The sequence below is a fragment of the Triticum urartu genome, chromosome 3 (genome assembly GCF_003073215.2).
Source record: "Triticum urartu cultivar G1812 chromosome 3, Tu2.1, whole genome shotgun sequence".
NCBI lineage: Eukaryota > Viridiplantae > Streptophyta > Magnoliopsida > Poales > Poaceae > Triticum > Triticum urartu.
Window position 1 is genome coordinate 241695361 of NC_053024.1, and position 19653 is coordinate 241715013.

Here is a 19653-nt window from a genome sequence, read left to right on the forward strand (position 1 = left end):
AGCAATTTTCCCTCAAGTGGATGACCTAAGGTTTATCAATCCGTGGGAGGTATAGGATGAAGATGGTCTCTCTCAAACAACCCTGCAACCAAATAATAAAAAGTCTCTTGTGTCCCCATCACACAAAATACAATGGTAATTTGTATAGGTGCACTAGTTCGGCGAAGAGATGGTGGTACAAGTGTAGTAATGATAGTAGATATTGATTTCCGTGATAGTGACAATAAAAAACAGCAAGGTAGCATGTAACAAAAGTGAGCACAAACGGTATTGCAATGCTTGAAAACAAGGCCTAGGGTCCGTACTTTCGCTAGTGCAATCTCTCAACAATGCTAATATAATTGGGTCATATAATCATCCCTCAACGCGTGATGAAGAATCACTCCAAAGTTCTTATCTAGCGGAGAACATAAGAAGAAATTGTTTTAGCTATTCTTTCCGATCGATCTATCCATAGTACTAAAATAACTCCAAGTTATTCTTTCTGAACGATCTATCAAGAGTTCGTACTAAAACAACACTAAGTTATTCTTTCCAATCGATCTATCAAGAGTTCGTACTAAAATAACACCAAAGAAAATTCAGATTCATAATACTCAATCCAACACAAAGAACCTCAAAGAGCGCCCCCAATATTTCTACCGGAGAAACAAAATAAGAGAACATGCATCAACCCCTATGCATAGATTAGCCCAATGTCACCTCGGGAATCTGCGAGTTGAGTGCCAAAATACATATCAAGTGAATCAATATAAAACTCAAGTGAACCAGTCAACCCTCGCACTCCCCTTCGCCTGCGACTGGACCGACGCATCTTCCACGACTCCTGTTCGTTCCGTCCGAGGCCTCGCCGCCGTCCTCCGCCTTGCGGCCTTGGTTCGCTCGCCATGCGCGGTGCGCCGCCCTCTTGCATTGTCAACGTCGTCAACAACCGAGAGGAACAAGGAGATGACAGTACATGGATAGGATGACAGTAGGGACCCACCAGTGTCATGGCAGTACGCAAGCAAGTGCCTCGATATCATAAGCCCAAAAATATGGTTCCTCCTAATGGTTGGACATTTGGGGCTCACGCCATTGTCAACGTAGTCAATAAACGAGAGAATTACACTACGAGCGGCTCACAGCAGGGACCCAGCAGGTCGTGCAATTTTTTTTGAGGAACAAGCAGTTGTTATTTATACCAGTTTTAGCGACAGATCAGGGTAACAACGTGGTTGTGCGGGGGCTGTGGCCCGTCTAGCCAGGGTTTTATTTATGTTTACCACATCATGAGCCCAGTTGTGTTTTTTTCTTGCCGAAAATGGCTAGCCGAGTTCTATTCAAACATGGCCTACCTGCTTTATCAGCCCTGCTGGGCTGCAAATCTTTCAAGACGAGGAGAGTTTCATTCGGTTTGCCCAGAAATGGGCTGTACATTTTTAAAACACATCAAACCGGGAATTAGTTTCAATTTTTTTTATCACAAGATTTTAAATTCCATTGATTTTTATGCATGGACAATTATTTGGATTTTATATTTATATAAATTATTTTTCAAAATAGTTTGAATGTGAATCGATATTTCGGGATTAAAAACAGTTGACCGCACCAAAATATGCAAAAATTCGTATACTTTCTAACCGTGACCACAATATGGGGTGTAATGCTAACAAAAATAAGATGGGCTCCAATTTTTTTTAAGAATTAGCAAATGGGATGTACATTATTAGAAATAATGCACACGCAACAGCATTTCCTGCTCCAGCCGCTCAAACAAGCGCCGGCGGGACTGCCTGCTCCCTCCTCCCGCGGCCGGCTATGCTGCCGCGCAGGCCTCACCGCCCCACCGTGTCGGTGTACTAGAGTAGGGGTACCCTAGTATCCCGAACTTGTGAACGGGCAGTCGCAGCATCCCGCGGCAAGGCTTGCCGGGTGGCCGCCAAGACCCTCCGCGGCTACTTTGAAGACCATTCAAGAACAAAGTACTCAAAACAAGGCCCCGGCAAGAGGAGCTTGCCGGGAAGGCCAACCAAGGCCCCAGCAAGAGAAGCTGGCCAGGAAGGAAAGAAGACCCCGGCAAGAGGAGCTTGCCGGGAAGGCCACTCAAGGCATACCAAGAAAACTTACCGCGACGCGCCACGCTTCCCGGCAAGGCCCGGTGAGCGACAAGCTCCCGGACACGCCAAGACGACGACCGCGGCAAGGAGCTTGCCGCGGGAAACCCCCACTTCGTGCCCGCGCTCCAGCACACCTGCCAACGTGTCGCTCTAGGGCCCTCCGGAGCACACGTGGCAGGGGGCCATGCAGCTAGGGGTGCGAGGTGGCAAGAAGGTGCTGACAAGATAACCACCGTGGCAAACGGTGGCGTCCCTAGTGGTCCCTTTCGGTACTGTCTAGGCGACACAGACGGGCAATTAATGCCCTTGTCCCCTGCCGCCAGGGTTAGGTATGATAACACTGTAGCAGGTAGCTGTACCTACCACAAGCACCTTTCCATTTTTGCCCTTTACCTCCGTTGCTATGTCGGTAACCCCTTGAGCATATAAAAGGAGGCCCGAGTGCAACGCGAGAGGAGGTTAGCCACTTCGTCCACTCACGCTCGGTCTTGCTAGCCGCCGGTGTGTACTGTAGCACTCCGCGCTCCCTAGCTAGAAATCAATACAACACCACAAAGCAGGAGTAGGGTTTTACGCATCCGTGCGGCCCGAACCTGGGTAAATCGCCCGCGTGCTTCGCCTCGATCTGCTCTTTGCGCGACCTCCGCCCCTGCCGAACCGAAAGGGACCCGGTCCGCCGGTCCCATAGGTGCCCGTGGATCTAGCAGCCCCGGCATCTCCGGCGCGCCAGGTAGGGGGCGTCGAAGTTGTGTGAACCAGATCCGGCGTTCTTGCGAGCTAGATCTTCATCATCTTCATCAACATGCCGCCGAAGAAGAAAGTTTCGGAGGCAGCTGCTCCGTCCGCGCCGAGCCAGCCACCGCCGGAGCAAACGGTTGGTGGGGCAGGCACCGGCGGAAGAACACGCGTCGACGAGGGGACTCACGGTGCTGCCAGGTCCCAGGACAAGGCTGCGCTGCCCCCCGGCGGCGTATCCGGCTCCAACAATGACCGGGCGCACTCCAAGACCTCGCCGTCCGTGCATGCACCGCGCCCATCTCAGGAGGCGCGGGACCCGCAGCGTCATGGTACTCACGGTACCATGCGTTCGCTAGATCCAGATCAAGCTGGTGGATCTCGGAGCGCTCTGGACCGCCATGCACATCAACCTGCTGACGAGTAAGGGAGATAAGTTGCCAAAGTTTGAGCAATCAGATTTTTTAAATTTCAAGTTATCTCCCTTGAACGACCGCGCTTTGTATGTAAAACCTGTGTGCGGAGGAACCAACTCGCAGCTATCTGCGCCCTTGCGTTGTTTCGAGCTCGCTCAACAACATTAAGTGAACTACGGCTAGTTGCTTAACTAGCCGCGCCCTTGCATTGTTTCGAGCCTGCTCAACAACGTATGTGAGCTGCGACTAGTTGCTTAACTAGCCGCGCCCTTACTTTGCTTCGAGTCCGCTCAGCAACTTAAGTGAGCTGCAACTAGTTGCGACAAGGTTTCTTGCCAGTAGCGGCACCGCCAGCAGGCTGCTGATGTTCCGCACTAAGCGCTAGCGGCTCGGGTGCCTGCACCAGCAAGTTCCCTAAAAGCGTAGGGCAAAAACATACAAAGGAAGGAATCAAGTAAAGGGAGTAACGTGAGGAAGGCGACCTTGTTCTTTGGCGCGTTCGTTCCGCCAAGCATTCCAACAAGTTGACGCCGAAGTGGGAAAGCCCTTACTGGATGAAACGAGTCACTAGGCCCGGCGCTGTCCGCCTTGAGACCGAAGATGGCATTCTGGTGAGCAACTCCTGGAACATCGAGCCTCTTCGTAAGTTTTACCCGTAAGGCACGGTTGTCAGACCCTGTCCGGCAACCACCCTTTTGTACAAATTCTTGCCGCTGTTGCATGTGATCCTTTGTACAAAGCCAGGCGCAGATCCCGTGCATAAGTAAAGCCCGTGTGCTCCGCACATTTTGTCAATTTTATGCTTTCTATTTTCCGGCATATATGATTTGACACTTTGTGCAGCTCCTACTCCACGGTAAGCAATAGCGAGCCATAAGGCTCCATATCTGTATTTTCTCTTCTTTCTTTTTCACAAGGAAAGGAAGGCTTCCTCGCGCACAAGTTTGCCGGGGGGAAAGGAGAAGAAAAGGGTATGGACCAGGCGTCGTTCAAGAATTTTGCCTTACCGGGAAGCAAACAACAGAAAAGATAAGTTGCCAAAGTTTGAGCAATCAGATTTTTTAAATTTCGAGTTATCTCCCTTGAACGACCGCGCTTTATATGTAAAACCTGTGCGCGGAGGAACCAACTCGTAACTAGCTGCGCCCTTGCGTTGTTTCGAGCTCGCTCAACAACATTAAGAGAGCTGCGACTAGTTGCTTAACTAGCCGCGCCCTTGCATTGTATCGAGCCTGCTCAACAACGTAAGTGAGCTGCGACTAGTTGCTTAACTAGCCGCACCCTTACTTTGCTTCGAGCCCGCTCAGCAACCTAAGTGAGCTGCAGCTTGTTGCGACAAGGTTTCTTGTCGGCAGCGACACGGCCAACGGGCTGCTGACGTCCCGTACTCAGCACTCGCGGCAAGCGTGCCTGCGCCGGCAGGTTCCCAAAAAGCGTAGGGTAAAAGCATACAGAGCGAAGAGTCAAGTAGTGGGAATAACACTGCAATGGCTACCCAGAATCAAGTTATATTACAAAGATAGCTTGTCGCAGCTCTAACGGATCGTTTTCATGACATAATGGGCAGCGACAAGAAAAAAAGAAATGAGCGGCCTAATCTGCGCGATCGCCTTCGACCCGCTTGATCCCGCTCACCTTGTCCACAATGGGTGCGACAAGGGCCTTGAGCTCCTCCAGATCAGCTTCGGGCGGCAAGGACCTGAGGATGTTGGTGAGGCGGAGGCCCGGATTGCGGAAGGCCACCTTCATCAACACTTTCTCCAGGGCTCCTGCGCAGATCTCGCGCGACTCGTCAGCTAGTTGCTTTGGGATCCTCTCCCGGAGTCGCTGAAGGGCCGTCGCCACGCCCTTGAAGAACAGGACGAGCTTGGCGCTGGGTTGGAGGTTGTCGTCGGTGGAATAACTGAGATCCTCTATCCCAGTTGCGCCAACTCCTTGTCGATGTCCGTGGCGGCGTTCACAAGGCTCTCCGTCCAGTGCGTCACGGTCTCCCTGAAGGCGTTCTGGGCGGTGGCAGCGCTCTCCAGCAGCGCCTTGTCGGCCTTGATTTCCTCCTTCAAGGCTGCCTCCCGCTCCTTGGCGCTGTCCAGAGTCTTGGTCAAAGTGGTTAGCTTCAACTCAAGATCCACGTTGGAGACCTTGGCGGCGCTGAGCTCCTTGCCCTTCTCGGAGAGATCGGCCTCCAGCCGCGCCACCTTCGTCTTCAACTCCTCCTTGGCGGCCTCAGCAGCAGCGGCAGCGTCCTCCGCTTGCTTGAGGGCTCCGCCAAGCTTCTCTTCGCGCGAGGCAAGCTCCTCCTCGTGGGCGTCGAGATTGACCTTCCGCTGCGCCAGCTCGCCCTCTTCCGCGGCTAGCTTCATAGCGGCGAGTCGCTGGCGCTCTTCAGCTTCGGCCCTCTCGAGGAGGAAGGCCTTCTGCGCTTCAACGAGCCGCTCACGCTCCTCCTCCAGGGATCGGAGGGCTTCCCGATGGAAACCCCCGAGCTCTTCTGCGCGTTTTTCAATGTCTGCCCCCGCCTTCGCGACAAGCGCCTCGCGGGACTCCAGCTTGGCTTGTCGCGTGCGGTAGAGCGACATCAACCTGCGCAGCAGCCGCTCTTCTTCAGGCTCGTTGCTGCTGCCGCTTGGCGCGTCGACCAGCTTCAGCCCCGCGGAGGCGAGCACTTCTCCGTCGAAGACCTCCCCCTCGACCGGCGCTCTGGAGCTTGATGCCCAGGGAAGTTTGATGAAGACGTCGTCCCCGGCCTTCAGGTAGACGCCTGGCTGTGGCTCTCCGGAGCCTGGTGCGGCGGACGGGTCGGTGGTCGGTGTAGCACCTGGCGCTCCTGCGGCCTCAGGGCCGTCAGTACGATCGCCGGACCCCTCGCCGGTTGCCGCGGCGTCTGCCTTGGCGGCCTCTGCGCCGGCGGCGTCGCCACCACCGGTTGCCTCGTCAGCAGCGACCTCGGCTTCCATCTGCTCCGCAGCGGGTGGATCTGTCGGCCGGAAAGAGGGGGAAGAGTCAAGCAAAATCCAGCAAAAACTCAAGAAGACCAAGAGAAGAACCCAAGGGAAGTTTCGAAGCGAGAGGAGTACCTGCAGTCGTGGTCTCCGCCCTCGGGGGGCTACTGGCGTTGTCCCTCGCCGGAGATCCCTCCCTTGCCGGAGACCTCTACCTTGACAGAGTGCCTCCCTTGTCGAAGAATTCTCCCTTGTCGGGGGATTCTCCCCTGGCTCCTGGTGGGGCTGCTCGGCTCCTACACAAGTCAACAAGTAGATATCAGCAAAGACAAGTACCCATGCGCGCCTCGCCGCGGAAAATAATTCACACACTTACGCTGGGGGCTGCCATGGAGGAAAGTCGCCAGGTCCGGCAAGCTTGTCTCGGGCGCGCCACCTGCTGTCGCAGTGGGCTGGTCCTCGACAACGATCACCGGGGCCTTGGCTCTCTTTGCCGCTCTCTGGGCTAGAGTCCTAAGAAGGAACAAATTCGGAGCAAAGCAAATGAGATACAAGACCAACAGCAAGAGTTGAAGAAATGCAAGTACAACAAGAGAAGCTTACTCTTCTTCCTCTTCCTCGTCGGAGCTTAACACGGAAAAGTCGAAGCCCGGCGTGCGCCCGGCGCAATGAGACGGAGGAGAAGCTTCCCTTGGCCGCTTGGAGGGAGCAGTGGCGGCGGCCTGAGGCGACCCAGCTCCGGCTGTTGGCACGGCGCGAGTAGCGGCAGGGACTGAAGCGGTGGTCCGGCTAGACTCCGCTCCAGTTGCCGTCGTAGCACGAGGCGCTCCCGCGGCAGTGGTGTCTGTCGTGGTCGAGCGTGTCACACGGCACGGCGACTGTCGGCCCGCTTGCCGCTCCGCCACATCACAAGCCTTGCGGAGACGCCTTCTTAGCGGGGGTGGAGGCCCTGCTTGCGGCAAGCTGCCTGAAGGCGAGGAGGAAGAAGAGTTGATTTCCAACGAGCCGCTCGTGTCCCCGGCGGGCTCGCTCGGCTCGGCGTCACGCCTGACAAGCTCCTTCTTGCCGGCGGCGTCCCCTCGCTCGGCATGTCTTGCCCTTCCGCTGCATCAGCCTCCTCCACAGTAAAACCGAACTCGCCCGTGGCTGCAGCTGCCGCTGCCTCCTCCATCCTGGTGGCGATGAGCGCCAACTCCGCATCCGTGGTGTCGCGGGTGAGGCCGTCCTTCTCATTGAGACGGATTGGCACTTCCACCAAGTCGTCGAAGAACTGCTGCACGACCTCGTTGGCGGGTTCCTGCCAAGTTGGCACAATTCCATGCGAGTCGCACTCCGGCATCATTGCGCGGATGCGGTCGAGCTCGGAATTGTTGCACAAAGGCACGACGCCCCCCGGCAACCTGAACACCTCGGGATGCTGGGGGTCATATCTGAACAGCTCCTGCAGCATCGCATCGAGTTCCAGGACTGTGAAGTTGTAATTAAGGCCTGGCCGCAGCCTCATGATGTCTGCCGCGTTCTTGAACTCCCAAGTGGGCCTCCCCCGTTCCTGCAAGGGGGCGATGCGACGGCGAAGGAAGTCTGCGCCAACAGCGCCAACAGTAAGCCTGGCAAACCTCAGGCGCAGGATCCTGGTGACGGCAATCTTCAGCCTGGCGTCCTCTGGAGCCATGTCACTCCAATCGCCGCCGCGTGCTACTGGGGCTTTGCGCTGGGAGGTGAATGGCTGCGGATCCTCTTCGTCAATCCAGCACCAATCCGCTCTCCACTCCTCCCACTTGCCGCGGAACTCTCCATCCAGATAGGTCTCCTTCATGCCGGATCTTGAGATCCAGGCAATCGCGCCGGATAGAGGCTCTCCTCTTTCTACTCGGGGTATGAAGAAGTGGCGGAAGAGGGCTACGTTGGGAAGGACCCCGACAAAGTTTTCGCAAAGGTGTGCGAAAACTGCCATTGTCAGGACGGCGTTGGGAGTGAAGTCAAGGAGATGGAACCCGTACGTATTCATGATATCGCAGAAGAAATCTGAGAAGGGCGGACAGAGCCCGCAGTAGAAGAACAGAGCAAAAAAGGGGTATCCGTTCGGAGCCATCTTCCAAGCGATGGCGGGGAGTACCTTTGTGCGCGGATGCGCGCGCGTCTCCGCCGATCAGAAGAGGTAGTACTTCTCCTTCAGCTCCTTCGCGGAAAGCCTGGGGGGGAAGACTGCCCGCTCCTTCCGCAGCGTCGCGAGCCGCTGCACCTCGGTCGACTTCACGGCCTTCCCCTTGTCGGCTTTAGGAGCCATGGCGGAAGCAGTGGAGGAGGCCGACGGCGTTGGTGATGCTGGCGGCGATGGGGAGCGGGGAGCTGCTCTCTCTCTCTCTGCTCTGGGAAGGCGAGGGAGCGGCGGAGGTTTCTGAGATTGGAAACAGCAACGGGCGAATGTGCGAACCGCCCCCATTTCCTCTGCTTATAAAAGGGGAGGGGGCGGACGTTCCGCATTTCCGAATAAAAAAACCACCCACGATCTCGCCCGCGACGCCGCATTCGACGCGTGCTGTTCCGGGCGTGCGCGGTAGAAGCGGAGAGATGTGCGGCGTGACCTAGGCCGCTCGTGCCCGTTCACTGTTTTGGGCCTGGCCCAACAGTGCTCGGCACCGTGTCTGGCCCAGGCCCAGGGGCTCCTGTCGGTGTACTAGAGTAGCGGTACCCTAGTATCCCGAACTTGTGCACGGGCAGTCGCAGCATCCCGCGGCAAGGCTTGCCGGGTGGCCGCCAAGACCCTCCGCGGCTACTTTGAAGACCATTCAAGAACAAAGTACTCAAAACAAGGCCCCGACAAGAGGAGCTTGCCGGGAAGGCCAACCAAGGCCCCGGCAAGAGAAGCTGGCCGGGAAGGAAACAAGACCCCGGCAAGAGGAGCTTGCCGGGAAGGCCACTCAAGGCATACCAAGAAAACTTACCGCGACGCGCCACGCGTCCCGGCAAGGCCCGGTGAGCGACAAGCTCCCGGACACGCCAAGACGACGACCACGGCAAGGAGCTTGCCGCGGGAAACCCCCACTTCGTGCCCGCGCTCCAGCACACCTGCCAAGGTGTCGCTCTAGGGCCCTCCGGAGCACACGTGGCAGGGGGCCGTGCAGCTAGGGGTGCGAGGTGGCAAGCAGGTGCTGACAAGATAACCACCGTGGCAAACGGTGGCGTCCCTAGCGGTGCCTTTCGGTACTGTCTAGGCGACACAGACGGGCAATTAATGCCCTTGTCCCCTGCCGCCAGGGTTAGGTATGATAACACTGTAGCAGGTAGCTGTACCTACCACAAGCACCTCTCCATTTTTGCCCTTTACCTCCGTTGCTATGTCGGTAACCCCTTGAGCATATAAAAGGAGGCCCGAGTGCAACGAGAGAGGAGGTTAGCCACTTCATCCACTCACGCTCGGTCTTGCTAGCCGCCGGTGTGTACTGTAGCACTCCGCGCTCCCGAGCTAGAAATCAATACAACACCACAAAGCAGGAGTAGGGTTTTACGCATTCGTGCGGCCCGAACCTGGGTAAATCGCCCGCGTGCTTCGCCTCGATCTGCTCTTTGCGCGACCTCCGCCCCTGCCGAACCGAAAGGGACCCGGTCCGCCGGTCCCATAGGTGCCCGTGGATCTAGCAGCCCCGGCACACCGTACTCCCATCACTGGCCTAGCCATCCCTCTACCACCCACACCTGCTGTTATTCTCCGGGGACGGCAGACGAACCAGTAAACCCTCGTACTCCTCCGCGTGGGAAACAACTGCCGAGTCTTCCCTGGCTCAGTGTCGTTCCCTTCGTAGGCCTCACCGTTGTGCACCGCCCTGGTGCTCTCGACGCTGCCTGGTCAACGTGGTCAATGAATGACATCCATCGGAAGTGGACTGTACATGGAGAGGCTGACAGCTGGTTCCACGGCCGCACGCTAGGAAATGCTTCCTTATTACACGCAAAATAATGATTCCTCCACCTGACAGCTAGGACCCACGGGAAGGGCTTTTGTATTTCACGAAAAAATGATCCCCCTGCTGACAGGTTGGACCCACCAGCTATATCTTTGCATGCAAGGAAGTGCGTCCTTATGACGCACAAAAAAATGAATACCCCCCTGCTAGCTGGGACCCACCATAGTGGGTGGCTGACTTGTGGGCCTACAAAGTTGACGGGGACAGAGGGCTTTGTCAACTTAGTCAGTATGAACGATTCTAGCTATAGTGACCGTCCGATGTCCATCCCACGGCCATAGTGCTTCTTCAACCTCTGGTCTTCTTGCTCCAGCCGCCCAAAGCAGCGCCGGTCGTGCCGCCTGCTCCTGCCTCCCGTGGCCGGCTATGTTGTCGCGGAGGCCTCACCGCCCCCATACTACTGCCACCATTGGCCAGGCCATCCCTCCACTCACCCACACTCCCTGTTATTCTGCGGCAACGACAGCCTCACACCGCAGCCGAATCAGTGAACCCTCGTACTCCTCTCTGCGTGGGCATCCACTGCCGCGTCTTCCCCGGCTACGCGTCGTCCCCTTCCTAGGCCTCGCCGTCGTCCACTGCCTTGGTGCTCTCGGCGCGGCGTGGTCAACGACCGAATTCCATCGGAAGAGTACTGTACGTGAAGAGGCTGACAGCTGGGTCCACGGCCACAACCCAGTTTTTTTGTGATTTGCCAAGTAAGTCACTTTGTCAGGCCTGTTGGGCTGCAAATCTTCCAAGACGAGGAGAGCTTCATTCGGCTGGCCGAGAAAATGGCCTATCAGTAATGAGAAATGGGATGTACATTTTTAAAACACATCAAACCGACAATTAGTTTTAAATTTCTTTTTTTCCATTTTTTGATTTTAAATTGCATTGATTTTTATGCGTGGAAAATTTGTTGGATTTTATATTGATATACATTTATTTTTAAAATGAGTTTGAATGTGACTCAAAATTTCGGGATTAAAAACAGTTCCGACCACACCGAAATATGCAAAATTTCGTATAATTTTTTTTACCGTGGCCACAATATGGGCTGTAATGCTAACAAAAAGAATATGGGCTCCAAAAAAACCTTAAGAATTAGCAAATGGGCTATAAATTATTAGAAATGATGGCAGATGAGCTGTATGCTGTTTTCCACAGATTTGAGGCTTTCCTAAAAAAAAGGTTGACGCTCAAGCAGTGACTGTTGGATTTCGATCCAACGGCCGTCGTGCTTCTTCAATCTCTGCACTTCCTCCTCTAGCCGCTCAAACAAGCGCCGGCGGGACTGCCTGCTCCCTCCTCCCCGTGGCCGGCTGTGCTGCCGCGCAGGCCTCACCGCCCCACTGTACTCCCATCGCTGGCCTAGCCATCCCTCTACTCACCCACACCTGCTGTTATTCTCCTGCAACGACAGACGGACCAGTAAACCCTCGTACGTTTGTACTCCCCTCCGTGTGGGAAATAACTGCCGAGTCTTCCCTAATTCTGTGTCGTTCCCTTCCTAGGCCTCGCCATCGTCCACCGCCCTGGTGCTCTTGGCGCGGCCTGGTCATCGTGGTCAACGACCGACATGCATCTGAAGTGGATTGTACGTGGAGAGGCTGACAGCTAGGTCCACGACTGGACGCAAGGAAATGCCTCCTTATTACACGCAAAATAATGATTCCTCCACCTGAGATCTGGGACCCATCGGAAGGTCCTCTGTATTTCACGAAAAAATGTTATCGTCACTGATAGCTCGGATCCACCAGCTATATCTTCACACGCAAGGAAGTGCCTCCTTATTACGCACAAAAAATAATTAATACTCCCCCTGCTAGCTGGGACCCGGTATGGTGGCAGACTGACTTGTGGGCCTACTAAGTTGATAGGGACGGAGGGCTTTGTCAACTTAGTCAATATGCACGATTCTAGCTCCAGTGACAGTATGATGTCCGTCCAACGGCCGTAGTGCTTCTTCAACCTCTGGTCTTCTTGCTCCAGCCACCCAAACCAGCGTCGGTCGTGCCCCTTGCTCCTGCCTCCCGTGGCCGGCTGCGATGTGGCGGAGGCCTCAACTCCCCCTACTACTCCCACCGCTGGACAGGCCATCCCTCTACTCACCCACACCCCTATTATTCTGCGGCGACGGTAGCCTCACACCACAGCGAACCAGTGAACCCTCATACTCCTCTACGCGTGGGCATCCACTGCCGCGTCTTCCCTGGCTCCGTGTCGTCCCCTTCCTCGGCCTCGCCGTCGTCCACCGCCTTGGTGCTCTCAACACGGCGTGGTCAATGTGGTCAACGATCGACTTCCATCGGAAGAGACTATACGTCGAGAGGCTGACAGCTGGGTCCACGGCAGCTACAAGGAAGTGCCTCCTTATTACGCGCAAAATAATTATTCATGTACTTGACAGCGGGGACCCACCGGACGGGCCACCGCATTTTGTGAAAAAACATTTCCCCCCTAACCGCTGGGACCCACCAGCTACATCTTCGCACGTAAGAAAGTGCGTCCGAGCAAAAAAAATTAATTCGCCCCCCTGACTGCTGGGACCCACCAGCTATATCTTCGCACGCAAGGAAGTGCCTGACAGTCGGGACCCACCTGGTCGAAGCGTACGTAGCATTGTCATTCTGGTCGTGAACGTGTACGTACATACTGGTCGATGTATAGCGCGCACGTGTCGTAGTTGAGGCGCGCATGTAGCATGTACACGTACGTACAACAGCTAGTGTGCAAGAAAGAACATACGGCCACGTACGTACATACGGGCGGGGTCTTGAACTCCTACTCTCGCATACGTACGGCCAGGGCTCGTGTACATGGTTGGGTCCGAACGGAGAAACTGCGTCATCGTCGTGTTCATGGGGAGGCAACGGAATGCATCGTGTTCATTGGGAGCCAACGAAACGCGTGGGAGCCAACCGGCTTGGATGGAACAGCCGATGGAAATGAGGCCTGGCGTACCGCAGAACGGAGGAAACGACCTTGTGTTCGACCGGCCACGTTCGAAACAGGATCCTGTTCAATGGGAGGGGTCTGGCATACCGCAAAACGGAGGAAATGGACCTCCTACGGTCGAAACGGGGGTCCTATTGATCAGGAGGGGTGTGGCGTACTGCAAAACAGAGGAAACAGACTTGTGTTGGAGCGCTACGGTCGAAATGGGGGTCCTGTTCATCGGGAGGGGTGTGGCGTACAGCAAAACGGGACTCCACAGGATATTGTTCATCTCCACCGTCGACCCCCTCCAGCCTCCACGGGTTACTGTTCATCCACCGTCGACCTCCTCCAGCCTCCACCTGCGACTGTTCATCCATGGGCTCCTGTTCATCCAGCCTCCATCGCGTGCTACTCCATTGGCTACTGTTCAAACAGCCCTCTCCACGGGCTCCTATTCAACCACCCCTCCACGGGCTACTGTTCATCCAGACCTCCACCGTCTACTGTTCATCCTGCCCTCCACAGGGTGGTCCTATTCATCCAGCCCTCCACGGGTTCCTGTTCATCCAGCCCCAACCGGCCTGATCGATCGGGGTCCTGTTCATCAAGAGGCAACACCACGGGGTCCTGTTCATCCACCCCCATCGGGAACTGTTCATCCAAACCCCCCCAGCAACGCTCACTATTCATCGAGAGGCAGCATCAATCTGCTTCTGTTAGCAGCAGTAGCGAAGGAATCGCTCGATCGGGCTCAGTTAACAGCCATCGATCGGTCGCTCGGGTTCAGTAACGCGTAGTCTCCAGTGCAATCGCTCGGGTTCAGTTAGAGCCCAACGTCTCGCTCGGGTTCAGTTAGAGCCCAACGCCTCGCACCCACGCGCGTGCGTGTACGAGAGAAACGCGCATCGCTCGGCCCTGACCACCCACCGTAACCGGGAACACCCCGATATTTTCCTCGCCCTCACTTCTACCACGGTTTTTTCCGTCATGGATGGCCCAAAGAATGTCATGCAGCTGCGTCTCTGGCCCGCCCAGAACGAAAAGCCCATTTTCTGTCATGATTTTTTGTCATAGAAGTAGGACCCCACCACATCTATGATGATACCATGTTTTTTCACAATTATTATCATAGAAGTGTCATAAGTATGATAGAAAAAAATTTCGTTCAGCCCAAAATGTCACGGATGTGTCTTTTTTTGTAGTGCAACTAGTACAAGTTATGCTGACAAAAGGTGGTCTTAGCCTGCCAAAGGCTCTGGTGGTGACGCCATCGTGGGCTCCGTCCTGCTGGTCTTGGTTTTGTTGCACCGATATGGAAACCTTTGCCTGATGCCTCAGGACTCCTCGCTTGTGCCTGCCTCTTTAGCACCAAAGAGGCAACCTGTAACGCCCCGAGACCGATGTGCCAGGTGTCTTCCAGTTATTCGATGTTGTTGCCTTGTCTTCGCTTGCATGTCATGCATTGCATATCATGTCATCATGTGCATCGCATTTGCATACATGTTCGTCTCATGCATCCGAGCATTTTCCCCATTGTCCGTTTTGCAATCCGGCGCTCCTATGTCATCCGGTGTCCCTTTCTACCTCTTTTCGTGTGCGGGTGTTAAACGTTCTCGCATTGGACCGAGACTTGTGATGTGGCCTTGGTTTAATACCGGTAGACCGCCTGTCATGTTTCGTACCATTTGGACTTCGTTTGATACTTCAACGGTTAACCGAGGGACCGAAAAGGCCTTGTGTGTGTTGCAGCCCAACACCCCTCCAAAGTGGCCCAAAACCCACCTAAACCTCTCCCATCACCTAGGCCATTCGATCACGATCGTGTGGCCACAAACTGCACCTCATTTGGAGCTTCCTAGCTCCCTCTACCTCTATAAATAGGTTCCTCCATCGAAATTCTGGGTCATTCGCACCCTAACCCTAGTCCCCCTCCTCCTCAGCGCGCCGGACATTGTCCGCCGGCACCGGACACATCGCCGCACCCACTCCCGTCCTGCCACGTGTCCCGCCAGACTCCTCCCACCACGCGGCCCGCCTGGGCCCTGGGAGAGCCCTCCCGGCCCGAAGCTTCCTCGCCGCCCGAGAGCCTCGACGCGCCGCCTCCCCACCGCCTCTTACTGGATCGCCGCCGCCATGCCATTGTCGGCCGGAGAAAGCTCCGCTGCTGAAAGTCCCTCGCCGCCCGAGCCGGCGTCGACCTCCACCCGCACCGCAGACCCTCGCCGCGGCTCGCCCTTTGCCGTCCGGCCCTCTCCGGCGATCTCCTCGCCTCCCCGCAGCGCACTCCGACCGCCTCGACCTCGGACTCCGGCGATCTCGAGCATTCCGGCCATCATCGATTTTCGTGCTGCTACAGTGACCCGTCCGGATCCATATCTGGATCGGATCGGGTTGACTTTTTCCCCCGAAACCCTAATTATTTTGCATACTTTGACGCATCATAACTTCATCACCGTTGCTCTGATTCGCGCGTGTAGCATAGAAAAATGTTCGTCTCGATGATTACTCCATTTCATCTCGTTGCATCATTTTCATTTGAGCTCATCTTGATGCACTAAATGCTGTTGGAAGAGGGCTATGTGATGATAGTTTCAGATCTATTTTAGCATTTGCACTTTTGTCATTTTTGCCATGATTAATGTGTGCATGCTATGATCCTGAGCTCTACAAGTGTTTTGAAGTATGCCATGCCATCTTTACAGGGGTGTATGCCATGTATTTTTTTGATCTTTGTGGTGACTAGCACAAGCATGCAAAGTAGGTTACTTAATGTTGCTATTTTCAGGGACAGAAATATTCTAAGTCTCTGCCCTGTCCTTATTGTTATGCCATATGTTCATGTTGATACCTAGTGATCAGTGCCTCTTTTGAGCATGATCAGTAAGGATGTTTTGTAGATATTGTGGTGCTCTATCCATCCATGTCTTTGTTTGCATTTGTGGAGCATCCTAGCTTGACCCAATCGAGCTCTACTTTTGCTATAAAATGTTCCTGGCAGATTATTAACATGTTTAGCAATTTTGCCAAGCTTGTTGTAGTTGATCCGTGCATGCTATGTTGTTGTTCTTGCCATGTTTAGCTTCTATGACATGTCTACTTTCTGGGTGTATGCTTAGTTTGTCATGCAATGCCTCATGGTGAGTGCATCGAGCTTGTTAACATGCCTACTTAATATCTGTTTTGCCATGCTCCAGTTTTTCACCAAGTCTGAATCTGTTAACGATATTTGCTATGTTCAGGTGGTTGCCATTGTATTTTCTAATCCCTTTTGGCTTATGGTCAGTAAGGGAATTTTGTTGTATGCTTTGAGTAGCTTCATGCCATGCCTTGCTTTTCCATGATATGTTCCTGTAGCATGTTGTTTCGTTGCTCTGAACATTGCTTCCTGATGATAAATTCCTGACATGCTGTTAATTTCACTAAGTCTGTAACCTGATATCTTTTGCACTTTTGCCATGCTTGTTTGATCCTTCTATTGATTGAATTAGCCATAGCTCATTGTTCATATTTTGTCAAGCATCTTGAGTGGATCCCTGCCATGTATTTGTTTGCTATGTTTGAGTGCAGTAGCTTATTTATCTTGATGCATTTAGATGGCCTCATGCTGTTAATCGCAAATCAGTGCCATATTTGTTTTGCTTGTCATTTCCAAACCGTGCATCCGATTCCGGTGATCTTTATATCGATTTCAACCGAAATCAACTCCTCTTTCCAGTGGCACTCTTGGATTTCCATGTTGAGGCCAGGTTCAATCATTCCTCTCCAAATCATGCATATGCATCACATATCGCATCCCGCATATCATACCATGTTTGCATCATGTTGTTTGTGCATTGCACGTGGTTGATTTTGTTCTTTTGCTTGTTGTTCTTGCTTTGGGTAGAGCCGGGAGACAAGTACGTGATCGAGGAGCCCATTGAGTATGCTTACGAGGATCAAGTCAACTCAGAGAACTTTGCAGGCAAGATGACCATACCCTCGAAATCACTTCTATCTTTGCTTGCTAGATACTCGCTCTTTTGCTATGCCTATGCTGCGATACCTACCACTTGCTATATCATGCCTCCCATATTGTTAAGCCAAGCCTCTAACCCACCTTGTCCTAGCAAACCGTTGTTTGGCTATGTTACCGCTTTGCTCAGCCCCTCTTATAGCGTTGTTAGTTGCATGTGAAGATTGGAGTTTGTTCCATGTTGGAACATGGATTGTTGTTGGGATATCACAATATCTCTTATTTAATTAATGCATCTATATACTTGGTGAAGGGTGGAAGGCTCGGCCTTATGCCTGGTGTTTTGTTCCACTCTTGCTACCCTAGTTTCCGTCATATCGGTGTTATGTTCCCGGATTTTGTGTTCCTTACACGGTTGGGTTATAATGGGAACCCCTTGACAGTTCGCCTTGAATAAAACTCCTCCGGCAAGGCCCAACATTGGTTTTACCATTTGCCACCTAGCCTGTTCTTTCCCTTGGGTAGGCCTGCCCAAGGCTCATCTTTATTTAAACCCCCGGGCCAGTGCTCCTTTCGGTGTTGGTCCAACCTGTCAGCTGCCGGTGGCCACCAGGGGCAACTCTGGGCTGGCCTACCGGAACCTTGGACAATCCGGTGTGCCGTGAGAACGAGATATGTGTAGTTCCTATCAGGATTTGTCAGCACATTCAGGTGGCTTTGCTGGTCTTGTTTTACCATTGTCTAAATGTCTTGTAACCGGGATTCCGAGCCTGATCGAGTCTTCCTGGGAGAAGAAATATCCTTCGTTGACCGTGAGAGCTTGTGATGGGCTAAGTTGGGACACCCCTGCAGGGATTTGAACTTTCGAAAGCCGTGACCGCGGTTATGGGCAGATGGCAATTTGTTAATGTCCGGTTGTAGAAAACCTGAACCTTAACTTATTTAAAATGCATCAACCGCGTGTGTTACCGTGATGGTCTCTTTCTGGCGGTATCCGGGAAGTGAACACGATGTTTGAGTTATGCTTGACGTAGGTTGTTCTAGGGTCACTTCTTGATCATAGTTTATCGACCGTGCCTTTGCCTTCTCTTCTCGCTCTCATTTTGCGTATGTTAGCCACCATATATGCTAGTCGCTTGCTGCAGCTCCACCTCATACTTTTACCCTACCTATAAGCTTAAATAGTCTTGATCGCGAGGGTGTGAGATTGCCGAGTCCTCGTGACTCACATATACTTCCAAAACCAGTTTTCCAGGTGCCGATGAGACCGTGCAGGTGACGCACCCGAGCTCAAGGAGGAGCTCGTTGAAGTTCGTGTTCGTCATGTTGTTCCGTTTCCAGTTGATCAGTAGTGGAGCCCAGTTGGGACGATCGGGGATCTGTGTAGCATTTGGGGTAGTCTTCTTTTATTTTGGTTCCGTAGTCGGGCCTTGATTGTATTTGGATGATGTAATGCTTTATTCATGTATTGTGTGTAGTGGCGATTGTAAGATAACTATGTATCTCTTTCCCTTATGTATTACATGGGTTGTGTGAAGATTACCTCACTTGTGACATTGCTTTCAATGCGGTTATGCCTCTAAGTCGTGCCTCGACACGTGGGAGATATAGCCGCATCGAGGGCGTTACACAAACAGTACTCTGCGTGCGCTGGCACTCGCCTGGCCTTGATCGTCATGGTTCACATAACAGAAACCTCACGAGGTGCCCCCCGCCTTGATCTCTCCACTCCTCGCAAGCCAGCCTAGTGAGGCTGCCCCCGAGGAGGTCTTTTGTCATCCGCCTCACGAGGCTTGGCCCCTCGTGAGGGTCTTGAGTGTTTGTTGATGAAGATGGGTCATACCAGGCCGCTGGTAGAGCCACGCCCTGGGACACAGGCAGGCAAGTCTGGGTACCCCCGTCCCCAGGACGCCGACAGCGTGCAATTGCACTCCCAATTCACTACGCAAAAATTATCATTCTTATAGGAGACACCATTATCATGACTAATGCAATCATCATGGATATTCAAATAATTCATACTAACAACATTGCAATCATGCTCATCATCCAACATTTTCATGCCAATTTTGTTGAATTCTTTTTCTAGCAATTGAGCACAATTATTGAAATCTTTATTCTCAAGGTAGACATTATAAAGATAAAGAATAATGTGAGGTCAACCAATCTCCATTTTTTTGTCGTTTTCTAATATAAACCAAACTAGTGATAAAACAAGAAACTAAAAGGTTCAATTGCAATATCCAAAGATATACCTTCAAGCACTCACCTCCCTGGCAACGGCGCCAGAAAAGAGCTTGATGTCTACTATGCAACTTTATTCTTGTAGACTCGTGTTGGGCCTCCAAGCGCAGAGTTCTGTAGGATAGTAGCAATTTTCCCTCAAGTGGATGACCTAAGGTTTATCAATCCGTGGGAGGTGTAGGATGAAGATGGTCTCTCTCAAACAACCCTGCAACCAAATAATAAAAAGTCTCTTGTGTCCCCATCACACAAAATACAATGGTAATTTGTATAGGTGCACTAGTTCGGCGAAGAGATGGTGGTACAAGTGTAGTAATGATAGTAGATATTGATTTATGTGATAGTGACAATAAAAAACAGCAAGGTAGCATGTAACAAAAG